Genomic DNA, 17,060 nt, shown 5'->3' on the forward strand with positions numbered 1-17,060 from the left:
GAATGTGGAGTCTGATTCCAGAAATCCTATTGTTTGAGGTCAGCTCAGTAGCCATATGAAAATTGGCTTGAAAATCTATTTTGTTAGAAAATAGTTTTGTCTGCCTATAGGTATTTTGCATATTGGAGTTGTAAATGTTAAAATGGTACCCTAATGAAGTAAAGTTACATAGCAGATAAACAAAGTGTAAATTATAACCAATTTCAAGGTTTTTTTAAAGTACACATGTGTATTTATGTGTATGTATTTACATGTATGTCTTTACTATAGGAGCATGTAAAAGCTTAATATTTGTGTCTCTAAAAGATTCTTAAAGATAAGTTTCAAAGCCTATATTGTCTTGTAGAAGTCATCTGAATTTAGAAATGCTCCGTTATTTTAACATCCCCTAGTGATTCTTTGATTAAATTGGGGGTTTGTCTGGCAAATTTAAACTCTAAGTCTAAAGAAATATATTTTGTTTTTGGAATAGTCTATTCCATTTATCCAAGCAGAAAAATAAAAAAAGAAAAAAAAAGGAAACAAAATGTTTATCCTATGACATTAACTTCTTAAAGGATCTAAAGCAATTTTCCTTCAAACTCTACAGTAGCTGAAATTAACTTCAAAAATGAGAAAATAGGGGCACATGGGTGGCTCAGTGGGTTAAGCCTCTGCCTTCAGCTCAGGTCATGATTTCAGTGTCCTGGGATCGAGCCCCGCATCGGGCTCTCTGCTCAGCGGGGAGCCTGCTTCCTCCTCTCTCTCTCTCTGCCTGCCTCTCTGCCTACTTGTGATCTCTCTGTGTCAAATAAATAAATAAATAAATCTTAAAAAAATGAGAAAATAAAAGTTGCCATCTAACTATCACTACTTACGGATTTCCCTCTGACACCAAGCTGAAAACAGTAACTTGATAGACTAGTTTTTGCTCTTATGAAAGTGTAAGATTGGGGAATAAAAGGTAAAAGTCCATCAGTATCAGTGATTTGGAGACTTTTCATCCATAGATAGTATTTTCCTCCTCCACATAATTACATAAAATCTATAAGCAAGGCATTCTTTGTCTTCTTTCCCAGGTTACATTTGGGAGACCTCTGGTACAAACTCACTAAGTCACAGAGGAAGTCTGGGGCTGAGCCAAGACTTTCAAGTATCCTGTTTGCTAACCTCCTATTACTTATGCTCGACCATGGTCCAGACTTTTTTTTTTCTTTCCCATCTGTGCAGTTGTCATATGTCTTTCAGAATCAAATAAATTGATATTTTTGATAAAGTCAATGGCTTTAGGTAACTTTCCTGTGGTGTTTGAAGATACATGGTTAGAGCTGTACCCCTCACTTTGCTAGCAAAAGGGAGCTCTGCAATCAAGAAGCCTTGATTCCAGTCTTACATACATCAGAATGTTTAATTCCAATCAGTCCCCACAGTCATGGGATTCGTAGGTACTTACTTACAATGTGAGCTACAAATTCACGTCCTAGTCTCAATAACATGTAAATACATGGTTTTTAAAAACTTTTAAAAAATTGTAAGCAAATCCAAACAACCAATTATATTATTTGTCTACACAATGTCAAATGGCTAGAGTATAGAAGACACTGAAAATGTCAGTGGCATGATTTACAATAGATCTCCTGTCCTGTTAGAATGAGATAGAAATGTTACATGTTCAGAGCTTCAGTGAGATAGGTAAGTATTTAGCTGGGGGGAAAAAAAAGCTAATTTCTTTCACCCTTAGTGGTAGAAAGAGTGGGCATTTCGTTCAGCTGATTTGGTTTTATGCACTCTTAAGCTCAAGTTGAAAAATATAAATGTACAATAATAAAGTAATGATAACAGTCATGTTCCATTTTCCTTTTCTATCTTAATAGCTCCAGGTAGGTAATTTTACTGTGTATATAAATCATTAGTCTTCAGCAGCCACTCCGTTCTCTAGTTATTCTTAGGCTCCAAAGCAGTTTTATTTTGCTAAGAGCCATTTCCGATTGTCTCTGGAGTAATGGCAGGGGTGAGGGAGAATTCAAATTAGCTTCAAGGTACATTTACTTCTATTACTCAGGAATAATACCCCTATGACATATAGACCATTCCCTAGTCAAATACTAATTTACAATTGTCCTGTATCAGTGTAACCAGCAGGTATTGCTAGATCTTTTCTGACTAGGTTTGATTTCAGTGGTAGAAACTAAGCATTTTTGATGAGTCTAAGCTTCCTTGTGAAAAAGAAAAGCAACAGAACAACAATAATGTTTCCCCGTCAAGACAAGTTTTCAGGGAGGAGTCCAGAAGGAAAAATCTGTGTAATAAATAGAATTCCCCAAATGGAGCCAAATGAAATGCCAAATGAACTTCAAGGGTTTAATTGATTTACTAAACCACTTCAGTCAGAAAAGTTATGAAAAGAAAATTAATTGTAATCAATAGACCTTGTGCAAGCCTTTTAAAGACTTAAATTCATGTTAGGAATCCCTGGTTTTTACTAAGGTTTAATGTTACTGTTTTCATAACTTTTGTGTTCTTACAAAGGTACATTTTAAGTATTTAGGTTACAATTAAGTCTATATTAGTTTTTTTTTTGAAGGGATAATGGAATAAATAGAATAAAGAAATAGTGTATTCTTCTTCTTGATTTTTGCTGTTTTTACTATATAAAAGTGCATAAATACAATGTGAAGGCACTCTGGGAGAAGGGGAAGTCTGTGTTCTAATTCCCTCCCAGCTCTAAAAAACAATATAATGTTATTGTACAAGCAAGAACAAATAAATAATATAACTTCTCTGTCGGCACATGATAGACACATGATAAATATTTACTGAATTGACACTATAGCACCTGGTGGGCAAAACTTGAGAATTAAAATGACAAAAGGATTAGGAATAAAAAGGTAAAGCACAGACATAAGCATCCATAAGATAGGTCTCATTTCAGTTAGTCTCATTTCAGTTAGTCTCCAGTTCATGCAAGTGAGAAAAAAGACCAGTCCATCCTTTAGGTAGCCCTCAATCTTTTGTGGCCTCAGAGTGTCTCTTAATAGCTCTAGCTCTTAAGATGGAGATGGACGCTCTTGTAGAGTAGTACCTGATGTGTCTAGCATCATGCGCCATATTGGTCCAACTCTCAGGTCTACCAGTTACTGCTTTAGAACTCATCATAGAGAGTGTTTTAGTGACAGTTAGTGACAGTTAACTTTTGTACCTCTCACATTTTGTTTGAGCTTATGAAATCCTGCCTGTATCTGGAGAGCTTGTTAATTCATGGATGGAAAGAAGTAGGAGGGTAGGGTGTGCTAGGCAGTTAAGGTGGGTGGCGTTTTTGACATCTTGTCCAATTGCAATCACATCACCACTATCATTTGACCAACTTTTAGGATCTTCCTAGAAACTCAGGGTAAGCCTGAGCCGAGCCGTTCATAGACTTTCTGAGCCTTGTAGGAAGAAATTAAGATGGTCAGTTTCCCCACCCCTGAGTATCCTGTCTGGCCTCCTTGCTCCTCTCTTCTTCTAGCATTTGAGACCTGCACCCAAGCCTGTGTCACAACTGGGAACAATTGATGTTTGACCTGACACATTTCCTCTGCTGATGCTCCCACTCCTTTAGGAGGGGGTAAGTGGTTGTAATTTGCATTCTTGAAATCTGCTGTATCTTGAAAGATTCCTTTCTGAAATTTTTGGCTCTTTCACAGATGCCTTTGGTTTAGATGAAGAGAAAAATATCCAGTAATTAATAGCACACCCTTCCACTACAAATGAGAGATCTTTCTTACCAAGTTTGTGTTTTATTTAATAATTAACATTACCTTTCATAAACAAGTCTCCAGTTTGTCGGTTCCAATCAGATGACATTATACCTGCCTCAGAAGTATTAAAGATAACGCTTACACAGCAAAGGCTTCTCTCAGCTCCATCTAACTTTTACCTTATCTACCAATAAGATCCACCCATCATACAAGATTGCATCTCCAAATGAGTAGAAAAATGAGAGAGATACAAGAGTCTGTCTTAGAAGGAAAGTATTTTTTGATACTAATTTACATGTGCTGTGCTTCCACTGAGTATATATAGAGCAATGGCGTACATACATATCACTTAATGAAATATTAAATTATGTAATTTCAACTTCAACAATCACCCTGTGCTAAATATTTTACATGAAATTTCTTATTTGATATCCAAAATATATATGTGAGGAAAACATTTTTTGATTTCATGAAAGAAAAATGAAAGCTTATGAGATAAAGTGATCTGCTTAAAAGTGTCCCAGCTAATGAATATAGGACCAAGGGTTCAAATCTAGTTTCACTGCTATTAAAGGCCATAATGTTAAAGAAAATAAAATCTTATCTTCCAGTTTTAATTCTTAAGTATTTACATTGAACATTACCCTGGGAAGAAGGCAAAATTTGTTCTACAAAAGAAAATTACAGATTTAGCAAAAGTCATCTTCTTAATTAAAAAAGCAATAATAATTATAAATAGTATTATTATGGGGTAGGGAGTGTAATGATTATGAAGTACTCCCAGCTGTTATTCAGGAATAAAGTAAAAGTTTCCCAGTTGTCTATTTTGTGATTTCTAAGAGGTGAAGAGAAAATGATAGGGTTCTCACAGATGCTTGGTTTGTGCTGGTGTCATTTAGCTGTATTTCCTGTCCCTTGGAGGTGGGGGTGGGGAGCAGGCCCTCCGGTAAGAGCTTCACTTTGAACCTGGCCTATCACTTCTTCAAGGAGTGAAGAATCTTGCACTCAGGGCCACTGACAGAACCTGAACTTCTTCTATTTCCATCATGCTTTCTTGTTCCTGAGTCTTCAGTGAGCTTCAAGATTCACAAGGAAGGTTCAGGGTAACAGTGGTCAAAGAAAGAGCTGTTCCTCTAGCCGTTTCAGTCAGCCCAATGAGCTCTGGGCCACCCAGATCAGGCAAAAGCCATCACATCCAAGAAAGACTCCAGGTCAATACTCAGGTAGTATTGTCAACTCTTAAAGTAACGACAGACTTTTTTTTTTTCTTTTTAAATATTTTATTTATTTGACAGCGAGAGAGACAGCAAGAGAAGAAATGCAAGCAGGGGGAGTGGGAGAGGGAGAAGCAGGGCTCGATCTCAAGACCCTGGGATCATGACCTGAGCATAAGGCAGACACTTAATGACTGAGCCACCCAGGAACCCCAAGGACAGACTTTATGCATTATCTTGCTAACTTTTAATTAGTAGAAGAGAAAATTGAGGATCTGAGAACCTATATGAATGGTCTGTGAGATTTATATTCTAATTTTGGGTTTTTGGACTCCCAGACAAATGCCTTTTATATCATACCACCTACCTAAAATAAACGTCCAAACCCAGGCTAAGTTGGAGGATTTTTCTTTTCTTTTCTTTTCTTTTCTTTTCTTTTCTTTTCTTTTCTTTTCTTTTCTTTTCTTTTCTTTCTTTCTTTCTTTCTTTGTGTGTGAAAACACACACACACACACACACACACACATATCTATTAAACCATTAGCTACAGTAGGCAAGCACAGCACTTAATTTACGATTGTATTCTTAACATAGGCTCATGCACCAAAATCTATCTAAAATTTAGACTCCAAAAGAGGAGCCTCAATCCCTCAGAGCTATGGTTTTTCACCTGCATATTTGGGGAAGTGTCAATTCCTCTGAGGGCGTGATCAGGAGCTGTCAAGTCTTGTATAATTGTTAGACCTCTGCCATCCCCTGAGCATTCCAGCCGGGGAAGAACCATTCCTGTGCCTGCTATGAACTATGACCTATGTCAGAGACTTGAACCCTGGCAACTCTAGAACTGAGCAGTCCTCTCTCATCTGCCACCTCAGCATTCATCCTGGCTCCATTGCCTCAAGCATGCAACCAGTTTCCTTGGGGTAGATTTCAGTACTCTAGAGGAGGCTAACACTTTCTCTGGGAAGCTAGCCTATGGAGAAATGTCTCCATCAAGTAAGCCCTTACTACCCACAACACACACTCATTATTTATTAACTACTTGACAAACACCCAGCAGTATTAGGAAAACTAACAGGATTATTTGATTCTGAATATTAGTGACCTCACATATTTTTTAGACACTAATATTCATGTTTAGCATTTCAATTACAATTACTTCTCCTTGTTTTTTAGAATCTTCCCAGGAATAAAATATGTACCAGTATGTCTTTTTTAAAAAAATATTTTATTTATTTATTTGAGAAAGAGAGAGAATAAGCAGGGAGAGCAGCAGAGGGAGAAAGAGAAGCAGGCTCCCAGCTGAGCAGGAAGCCTGACACGGGGCTTGATCCCAGGACACTGAAATCATGACCTGAGCCAAAGGCAGATGCTTAACCAACTGAGCCACCTAGGCTCCCCACTAGATGTCTTTTTAATCTGGGATTCCTATGAATCCAATTGTCCTTCTATGTGGTCCTACCACTAAAACTATTCAATGTAGTTCCTGGTGTTAATGTAGGGTTTAATTTAAAGATGTGTTGTCTTGGTGGAACAGTTAGTAATCCTGCCTGCATATTAGAAACATCAGGAGGTTTTAAAAATCCAGATGTCCCAGCCATATCCTAGACAAATCATATCAGTATTTCTTGACTTGAGATCTAGTCATTAATATTTTTTAAACTTCCCAGGTAATTCCAACATGAAGCCAAGGCTGAAAAGTTCTGTTTTTAGTCTGTTGTAAGTCACATAATAGCATGTATTATATGACTGGCAAAATGATAACGGTTTTGTGTGTATATTTTATATATATATATGTATATGTACATATATTTACATTTATATAATACACACATGCCTGCATTTGTGTGTATTTCTTGCTAATAAAATAGATAATTTAAAAAATTTTACATTGTCAATCACAAATGTATCTATTACAGAGACACAGTAGCAATTTATTTTTCTACAAGCAGTCAGTATATTAAGTGTATGCTTTTCAATGCTTATTTAGAATATTTTCATTGTCCTGATGGAAATCTGGTACCCAGATATTTTAGGAACACCTCTGCTTAAAGATCTCACCAAGGGAATTACCTCAAAATTTCACTAATCAATTCTTGAATATTTTCTGCCATTACCTGATACCTGGGAAGCTGATTTATATAAAAATAGATGCTAACCAATGCATTTGCTTACTGCTGTTTAAAAAGACATATATCAGCATCCTCAAAAGCAGGATCATCAAATCATGGGAATTAATCAATTATTTCAGGCCACTATGTTGCAGACTCAAGTTTGAAGGCATGCTAATGGAAGTATATTCTCTTTGGAGCTAATTCGGGTTTTCTCCTCTGAAGTCATTTCTTCGGGTTGAACCACAAGGATTTGATTATTCATCAATTATTCAATAAAATACTTGTGAAGTCTACACTTTGTGTTGGGCCTTTTTTATGTGATATTTGGGTTTTAAATAAGTAAAGAAAAAGCATTTCTATTTTACATAAAACACTTAGGATCTAGCGAAAGAGCTCATAGCTATTTTCATAAATATGTGTCTGCTTCTACTAAGATGCTGAGGCTTCAGTATGAGAAGGGCACCTAGATAATTCTGTATTAACTGGCAGTGAAGCACTCTCCCTTTGTTGCCCTAGAGCTACCCAGTCACTAGCGAAAACAAAAGATGAGTATTTCATAATCTCTATCGATGAGGTAACTTTGCACCTGAACTATATCCGTGTATGTGAATAACTCCCTAAATAAAGCTTCTAACTGCATAACATTTGATTAAGAGGGAAGGAATTATAAAACTTTAACATATTTAAGGGTGTGAAAAAGCAGGAAGTTTGTTGGTTATGAGTTTTTTCCAAAAAAGACTATCTAACATGAAGGAATGAGTTAGAATTAATCGAATTAAAGGCAAGCTGATTTTTAACTTTATTTGAAATGCAATACACTTAATTAAGTCATCAGCACCTTCTCAGCCTACATTTCTACAAAAAGCAGGAAAGATTCTCACAATGAATAAAATTCTCTGAAGTGTCAAAATATGTAATACCAGTGTCACAAGCAGGGAATTTAAAAATCAGGGTAAACAGATCTGATTTGGGGCAAGGAGGATTTATTAAATTCAATTATAATATATAATTTATTTTTACTTTGGATGTCTTTAATTATAATAATCACTAAAATTCATGTACGTAAATTTTGAGAAGAAGCATGTTATGATTGTGTTGTCCAGATAAGGAAAACTTGGAAACAGAACATTTAGGTAATTTGATATACATCACATAGCCAGTAAGTGGTGGGTCCAATAAGAGAGAATTGATCGAGCCCTCACCCATAAAAATTTCTTAAGAAGGGTAATAAATGACATGAGCCATATTCCAGAAGTGATAGAATGGCAATGTAGGTTTTTTTTGTTGTTGTTGTTGTTGTGATTTTTTTAAAGATTTATTTATTTACTTATTTCTTTGAGAGAGAGCACCAGGGAGAGGGGAAGCAGACTCCCGCACTAAGCGGGACTCCATCTCACAACCCTGAGATAATGACCTGAGGCGAAAACAAGAGTCAGACTCTCAACCTACTAAGCCGCCCAGGTACCCCCCTTTTTACCTTTTAAATAAGTTCTTTTAAGGGTCCATTTTCTAATACGAGTTCAGATTCTTAGGGGGTCTCATGACTCTGGTGATAACTATCGCCACTATCGCCACTTTCAATGTGTTCCACCCCATGACTGCAACGAGAGACGGGCATTCTCTGAGATTTAAAATACTCTAACGGATACTTCTGTTATAAGATAATGGGGTAAAGACTGCATACTTTGGAGACTATAGGTAAGCATTACAGACAAAAATATAAACATTTGTCCTAAATGTTTTCATCATCCCCAGCTCCTCTTACCGACCTCCCTACCCAGCCTCTCCCAGAGCCAATTACACTTTGCTTCATATGTGACAGTGACGACTTCCGGATGAGTTTAATGGGAATGTAAGGAATTGCCACATCAATAGAGGCAAAAAGAAGCAATAATCACCAGTTTTAAGGTCTAAAGAGAAAGCAGAGCATGTGGCAACCACTTTTAACCTTTTTCATGCACCAAATGAAAGGCAGGGTGAGGACTAAGAGAAAGAGTTCAATGTAACGTGTTCAATATCTCTCTGTGTCTGTAACTCACACTTAGTGGCCCGCTCTTGACCAGTTATAGGGACATAAGAGGTGGAGCTCAGGGAAGAAATCGAAAGACTACTTGGTTTGTTTTTCTGAGGAGATTGTTTTGCAACTGACATTTTGTGTCTCCTCAGATCCTTAAGAATGGCTCAGTTAAAAAGGTAGTCCCTTTGGTGAGTCTGAGCCGGAGATTAAGAAACGTTGAAGTAGGAAGAGTGTGTGAGGTCTCAGAACAGCGCTTCCCGAACGTTAAGATGCCTACAAGTGCCCTGAATCTTGTTAAAAGTGCAGTTTCTTGATTAGTAGGACTGAACTAGGGCCTCCGCCTTTGCCTTTCTGACAAGTTTCTCACAATACCACTGCTGCCAGTTTTTGGTTACAGATTAGCCCAGTTTTAGAGCATAAGATGACCTGAAACATAAGGCCAAAGTATGTCCCCAAAAGAAGCATTGTAGTTTCGGGTTTTAAAGAAAGAAAGAAAGAAAGGAAGAAAGAAAATTGGTTATAGGATTAGCAGCCCCCAAAAAAGAGAGTCGTGTCATTTGTTAATATCAGGTGTTTCTTTTTTTAAAAAAGGTTTATTCATTTGAGAGAGAGAGAGAGAGCAGGAGCAGGGGAGAGGCACTGGCAGACTCCACATGAAGCAGGGAGCTCAATATGAGGCTGGATCCCAGGACTGTGACCCCAGCCTAAGGCAGACTCCGAAGTGACTGAGCCACCCAGGCACCCTAATATCAGGTGTTTTTTTTTTTCCTGCATTTTAAAAGAAATCTCATTTTTAAAACAGAATTTCTTCCTACAGATAGATTTCTACAAGTTGAAACAATAAGCATACCAAGTGGGCACAAATGCGTTTTCTTTCTTTCTTATTTAAGTCAACCAATTATCGACATGCGAATTATCTATTTTCTGATAATTAAGGGCTTTCTAAGACCAATTGCTTATCCCATACCAGCTTTCCAAAAATAGTGCATTCTGGAGGCTCAATCGTGCTATTCTGTTAGTGTGTGCACACAGCAAATATAGATACATTTATAACATGAGCCCAGTGAACATATAATTAGGAGAAAGTTTTGAGAGAGAGAGAAATAACTGTATTTGAAAGACAAAATTATATACACATCCATATATGTCACACACACACACACACATACACTATAGTAGACTGAGACTCCAGGCATCTCTGTTTCAGGGTTCCCACAATCAACAAACCGTGTAAGAACCCTCAGCAAGTCTGAACACCTTCAGACCTTACTTTGTTTATCTGTAAAATGAAGGATCTGAGACACATTATCTTTAATAAGTTTCCTTCTAGTTATAAAATTCTATGGATAAGAAACAACTGAATATCTTTTAAAAGACTTCTTTCTTGAGGTTGCCTCTCTTTCGCAAAGGAGACAGATACTGTTCCTTTCTGTCCTGTAGGGCATTGTGACCCCACTCTCTCATCAGTAGCAGAACATTTATGAAAAAAAAAAAATGCTGATGGTGACTTTGAGACCCGATTTAGTTTGTGTTCCTAAGATAAAAATGCTCCTCATCAGTCCTTTTAATTGAAAGTAAATGGTATTAGGAAAGTGATTACTACAGGGGAAAGAGAAGGGTGCCCCTGCTTATGGGCTTTACTATCAAGAGTGTTTCTGTAAAGGGCCCATTCAATAGAGAGATGCCTGGTGGGCAGAAAACAAGCAAAAATAAGATATTAGCTTCTATTGTTAAGTGAGTTCCTTGCTGCCTCATTTACCCAAATAATAAAATAGAAGATTAGTTCAAATTCCTTTAAGAAAAATACCACTACTGCAAGAAACTCTATATCTTCCCTAAACATGACCAAGTTATCTGCCAAAGGTATCTTTTATTCTTAGATGAAATTAAGACTCATTGAGCATGTGTGATGCACAGTGCTGGAGGTTGGGGTTATATAGATGAATAAATAGCATTTCTTGCATGCAGGAATTTATTCATAGCGGTGACAGAGACAGAAAATTAAAGAGAAAATGACATATATTTCGTGTTTGCCACATGCCAGCCCTGCTGGACCAGGTATATCTATTAGATTATTTTAGCTTCAGTTCAACAACTCAGCAGAGTAGGGATATGTGTCCCTTTGCCCAGGGAGGAACTCGAGACTCAGAGAGATTAAGTGGAAGGCCCAAGTAATAGCAAGTTCAGCGAGGCTTTGCCCTCCTGTTTTTCTGACTTCCTAACTTTCACTTGCTCAGCACAGCACTGCTCAGCCACCCAGATTAACTGAAATACTCCATGATACTGAGTGCAGTGAAGCCCAGAAAGAGATGAAACTCAATCTGCTTTGAGAAAGCAGAGAAGACTTGACATGGTAGGAAACACGTAAACTATGCATGCCTCAAGGAGTAAGGGTTTTGCCTAGAGGAAAAGGGTACCGCAGGCAACGGGAACAGTGTCATTTATTCAGCTTCCAGTGATGACAAAAGCTTGCACGATACAGCAGGAATGTCTGACAATTTTTTTTTTAAGATTTTATTTATTTATTTGACGGAGATCACAAGTACGCAGAGAGGCAGGCAGAGGCAGAGAGAGAGAGAGAGAGAGAGGAGGAAGCAGGTTCCCTGCTGTGCAGAGAGCCCGATGTGGGGCTCAATTCCAGGACTCTGAGACCATGACCTGAGCTGAAGGAGGAGGCTTTAAACCCACTGAGCCACCCAGGTTCCCCCTATGTAGCTTTATAAAACCTTTTTTTTTTTTCCTTTTTGACAGTGATGTTTTTGCTTAGTCACCTTGACTGCCATAACAAAATACCATCAAGTGGATGGCTGATAAACACAGAAATTCATTTCTGACAGTTCTGGAAGTTGGAGTTCAAGATCTGAGCGCCAGCAGTGTGGAGTTCTGGTGAGAACCCTCTGCCAGGTTGTAGACTAGCAAATCCTCTTTGTGTCGTCACATAGTGGACGGCAGAGCAAAGGAAGCAAGCTCTCTTAGAACTGATGAGAATACCTTCATGATTTCATCTGATCCTAATTACGGCCCAAAGGTACCACTTCTTAATACCATCACACTGGTGGGGGTTGGGGGGAGCACCTGAGTGGCTTAGAGGGTTCAGTCTTTGGCTCTTGATTTTGGCTCAGGTCATGATCTCAGGGTTGTGGGTTCGAGCCCCGCATCGGGCTACTGGGGCTATGCACTCAGCAGGACGTCTGTTTGAGATTTTCCCTCTCTCTCTCTCTCAAATAAAGAAATCTTCAAGAAAAAAATACCATCACACTGGGGGATAAATTTTCATCATAGGAATTTGAGGGAGGGGAGCATAAATATTCAGTTCATTACACCTTTAAAGAGTAAAGGTGCATATGTTTAACAAAATACAGATTTAGAAGACAACATCATTTTGAAAGATAGACCATAAGACCTACTTTACAAAATATATCTAATTTAATAAACACATAACCTTGTTCAAATCATGACAGTTTGATCAAATCTTGCATCTTTTTAAGGGCTTGTCATTTCAAAATATATCTTTATTACAGTCAGAACCAACTAGATTTTAGGTACCATAATACCTCTAGTCTCAAGGTTCTTACCAACTCAGTAACAACATGTAATTGGAGAGCAACATATAGTATGCCAAAAAGCAGGTTATTGAAATTTGGAGTTAGTAAGAATCTAATTTTGATCCATTTTCTATTATATACAAATAAAAAATACCCAAGGCTTTCTGTGCAGCACTTTTGAAATGAGAAACTAAAACTTTGCCTGCATAAAAATGGAGCTTTCCCTTATACAAGATGGAGGAGGGAATGGAATGGGTTGGTGATTGTTTTTTGCAAGACAAGTAGTCTTAGTGTTTACAAAATTCCATAGGATTTTTACATTTTTCAATCAGTGCTTACAGAGGAGAAAATCATTACTTCTCCTTGGAACTGGTCTCACTCTCTACAAACTCGCTACCATGCATATGTTTCAGAGTCCTAACTTCATAACATTTTTTACTGAACTTGGGAAAAAAGTTTTCACTTACCATATAATAATTTCATCTTGCAAATTACATAGTGGTTCATATAGCACATTCCTATTTAATAGCACATGGCTTGTTTTAGAGTACGATGAAGTTATATAGTATCAATAACATACCCAATGTTCATCTGAATTTTATAATATATATCTTCCATATGTGCATATATGAGGCTAAATATGTATATATGTGGTTATACATATATGTGGTTAACATCTTTCCATTAGGAAATACTATGTGCTTATCATCCGTCATCACATTTCTATCATTTCATCGGGTCTACAGTGCCCCATCTCATGGAGTTGCTAACTCAGTGCCCAAACAGGGAAAATACAGGAAATGATGCAGAAAATATATATCACATAAAGAAATCATCCTACACTGTACAAACTGTATATGAAATTAGATTAGCTTTGAAAGAGTCTTCTACTTAGGGTTGGAAAACAATGGGACAAGCAGAGTATAAAGAGAATGGACTTCAGAGCCAAACTTGCCTAGAGTCAAACACTGAGGTTACTATTTATTAACAATTTAAAGCCATGTGGAGTATTAAACTCTCTGGGGATCTGATGATAACATTAAACTTGAGCTTTTTGTGAAGTCTTTTCTGGTCCTTTGTCCTTCTCTATCACGATCTTCACCAGACTGCTGTGCTCCTGTAGAACTGGATTTCTATTTCTATTTTAACATTCACCCTGTCATTGTTTATAGTTGGTGTACGCCAGGTATCATGAGCAGACTAGGAGATCTTTGAGGGTAGGGAGCGTTTAAATGTCTCTTTATCATAAGTATTTAGCATAGTTACAGATATATGATAGAGTAAAAATTCAAAAGCATCCACTGAGTCAATGAAAATTAGAGCAGAGCATTGTTTTTTTTTTTTTAACTTTTTATTTTTTATAAACATATATTTTTATCCCCAGGGGTACAGGTCTGTGAATCACCAGGTTTACACACTTCACAGCACTCACCAAAGCACATACCCTCCCCAATGTCCATAATCCCACCCCCTTCTCCCAAACCCCCTCCCCCCAGCAACCCTCAGTTTGTTTTGTGAGTTTAAGAGTCACTTATGGTTTGTTTTTAAATCACTGTTAAAATAAACTTTCCCAGCAGAAAGCCTTCTCTTTTTTAGAAAAGCAGTGATTTTCAAAATTACCGAATAAACACTATGAAATTCACCTACATAGAGGATTTCAGTATCTTTCATTTCCTATGAACATTCAATTCACAGAAAATATGAATATAAATAACTTTCTTATAAGAAACAAGATCATTTCTTGCTGAAACAACTCAAATTTTATCAGTGCAGATATACCAATTTCTATTTAGCAGAATTTAAAATTTGGTTGCTTCTATCTCCTTTAAGAAATCAGTTTTAGGGGTGCCTGGGTGGCTAAGTTGGTGAAGTGTCTGCCTTCAGCTCAGGTGATGATCCCAGGGTCCTGGGATTGACCCCCTTCTCTAGCCCTCATCAGTCTTCCTGCTTAGTCGGGAGCCTGCTTCTCCTTCTCCTTCTGCCCCTCTGCTTCTCCCCCTGCCTCCCCCCGCCCCTGGCATGCTCCCTCTCTCTTTTTCTCAAATAAATAAATAAAGTCTTTAAAAAAGAGAAATCAGTTTTAAGTAAACACATTCATGATTTCCTTTAATGTATGTCTGTATTGCCATTTTATCTAAAACATCTTTCTTGAGCCCCAGCAATGTGGTCAGCACCGTATGAGGCACTTAGGGGGACTAAAAGAGAGAACACAATTCAATTCTTGACTTTGAAGCTCTCAGCCTGGTGAGGGAAACAAAGATGTAAATAAACATCACAGCACAAGCTGGCAGGTGTTATAATAGAGCTAAGTATGTTCTATTATGGAGGCAGAAAGGCTGGAGTAACTGCATTTTTTTTTTTTTTTGCTTGTTTGGAACTGGAAAATAATTGTGAATTATGCTAATAATGAAATCTAGGTCTCTGCCATTATAGCTGCCTTCCCTTTGAAATGCCTTTACTTTAATGGCTTTGTGAAATAAAGACTGTGACTATTGTAGATAAGCCCTGAAAAGCAAACACTGATTTTAAAAAGGAAATGCATCACAGGGACATGGGCTATGCCAGCGCATTTAAACTGATTTTAGCAAATATTGAAATTTTATCTGACACCACAGTGATCTAAACAAAATTATAATAAAATTACCTGTAATTAGAGAGTGAAATTTCTCATGGAAAGCTTTCACTTGGGGCCTCTGGAAACAATAGAGTTTTCATTTCTTCCTGGCAGAGTTATGATCTTTGTTTGGATAAATAGTGTGTGGCATTTAAATAAGATCCTCTTTCCAGAACAGCCAATGGGGATTTGAGGGGGGAAAACAATTAAGCTGGCACAGACTAACTAACGTTAGTCTGCTTATATTTTATCAAAGACAGCCCCTTAAATCTCTGTCTAGGACAGCATAGAGTGAAAACATGAAATGTATTTGTTTTTGCCTAGGAAAGATCAAGTTCCACCATTGTCTCAACAATGCAAAGTAACTGTTATATTATATAAAGTATATAGTCTTTAGATGAGAAAACACAAATGGCCATCTTTAAGAAACTCCTGTTCTGACCCTCAATTTTTCTCATCTGTAGAATGGAATAATAAGGTTAAAACCAGCATCTCCTGGGAGAGAAGTCATTCCTGAGACACCCTTTCTCTTTTTCCTGCTCATACATTCCATATCTTGATGCTTTCTGAGTACTTTGTTTATACTTTTCTTTCCCTTTTTCTACGTAGTGTAACAATGGAGAAATTAATATCAGTAACCCAGGGCGATTCTCAGCCTCCTTCCTCAGTCCCCTTCATCCCACAAAAATATGTCTAGAGGGATGATTGTGTGAATTATTAACCATTATTATTCTCAAAGTTTCATGTTTTCCCATCCACCAATTATTTAATCAAATGCATTTCTTGCTGTAAGAAACTCAAGAAATGGATTTCAGTTTTAAAAACTTAGGTATGCTGATTTTTCTAAATTTAGGGCCAGGAGGTATCAGATATAAATGGAAGGTATTGCTATCATAAATTTGTGGCTTCTGTCCCAAGAGCAGGAAAGGGAAGGGAACAAAAGGACTATGAATTAGACGCTGGTTGGCCTTCTCTAGGGTGTATTTGAGAGCAGGGCTGGTCTGTGCATCTACTCTCCCCAGTAAACTCTGGGAAGGTGGTAGGAACTTTGATGAGATCAAACGAAATGGTTGAATGGATGTGTAAGCAGTGAACCTGAGATGGTCTCCCCTGGCCCCAGGAGAGAAGGACACTGTTTTGGCTTCATCATATGGTGACGTAGATGTGACACCAGGAGCTGTGGGACCCTAAAGTTCTGGCATCTGGACCCAGAGGACACAACAATGACTACTTCCTTTTCTGCAGCTCACCTCTTGTCTTCCCCCTCTCCAGGGTGCAGCTCAGTTCCCCTCTTCCAAAGTGAGGGTACCGATCCACCAGGCCACAGATAGACTGTTGCTCTTTGAAATACTCACAATTTACCACACTTCTCTTTGAGCACTTGTTACCTTTTCTTCCTGGGAAGATTATAAATTCCTTCAAGGCTGATTCAGATTTTGTTTTTATATCTTCAGTGCCTAATGTAGTGCCGACATATAATGAGTACGCAATAAATATTCGCTGAAAAATTAATCTGCGTATATTTAATCATAAATTAGGAAATAGTCCTGATGGGAAATATGAAAATAAGGGAAAGTTGCTCAAACCAGGTGAAATTGAAAGGCATCTTTGAATGATGATAATGTAAAAATCAAACAAAGGGAATAAAAATCAACTTCATTACCCCAATTCCTGTGGTCTATGAATATAACCACATGACTGAAGAAATCTTTCCCTTTCCTCATACTTAAAGAACACACACACAAAAATCAATATTATTAGCCTAAGTAAAATTTCACCCTGACATCGCCTCCCCAATAGGCCACAACAAGTACTAATGGTCTTGTTGTGGTATTTG

General features: G+C 37.6%; 1 long non-coding RNA gene across 2 annotated transcripts; it reads left to right on the top strand.

The window, feature by feature from the left end:
* The first annotated feature begins 3,200 nt into the window (after window positions 1-3,200).
* Window positions 3,201-7,286, top strand: LOC309842819. 2 transcript variants are annotated; one of them, XR_014299785.1, is made up of 3 exons: window positions 3,201-3,282; window positions 3,488-3,586; window positions 7,185-7,286. It is a non-coding gene; the product is annotated as an uncharacterized lncRNA (long non-coding RNA). The 2 variants fall into 2 exon arrangements; XR_014299786.1 differs by lacking the exon at window positions 7,185-7,286 and adding an exon at window positions 4,707-4,924.
* The last annotated feature ends 9,774 nt before the right edge of the window (window positions 7,287-17,060 follow it).

This window comes from Mustela nivalis (assembly GCF_964662115.1).
Source record: "Mustela nivalis genome assembly, chromosome: 10".
Lineage (NCBI taxonomy): Eukaryota > Metazoa > Chordata > Mammalia > Carnivora > Mustelidae > Mustela > Mustela nivalis.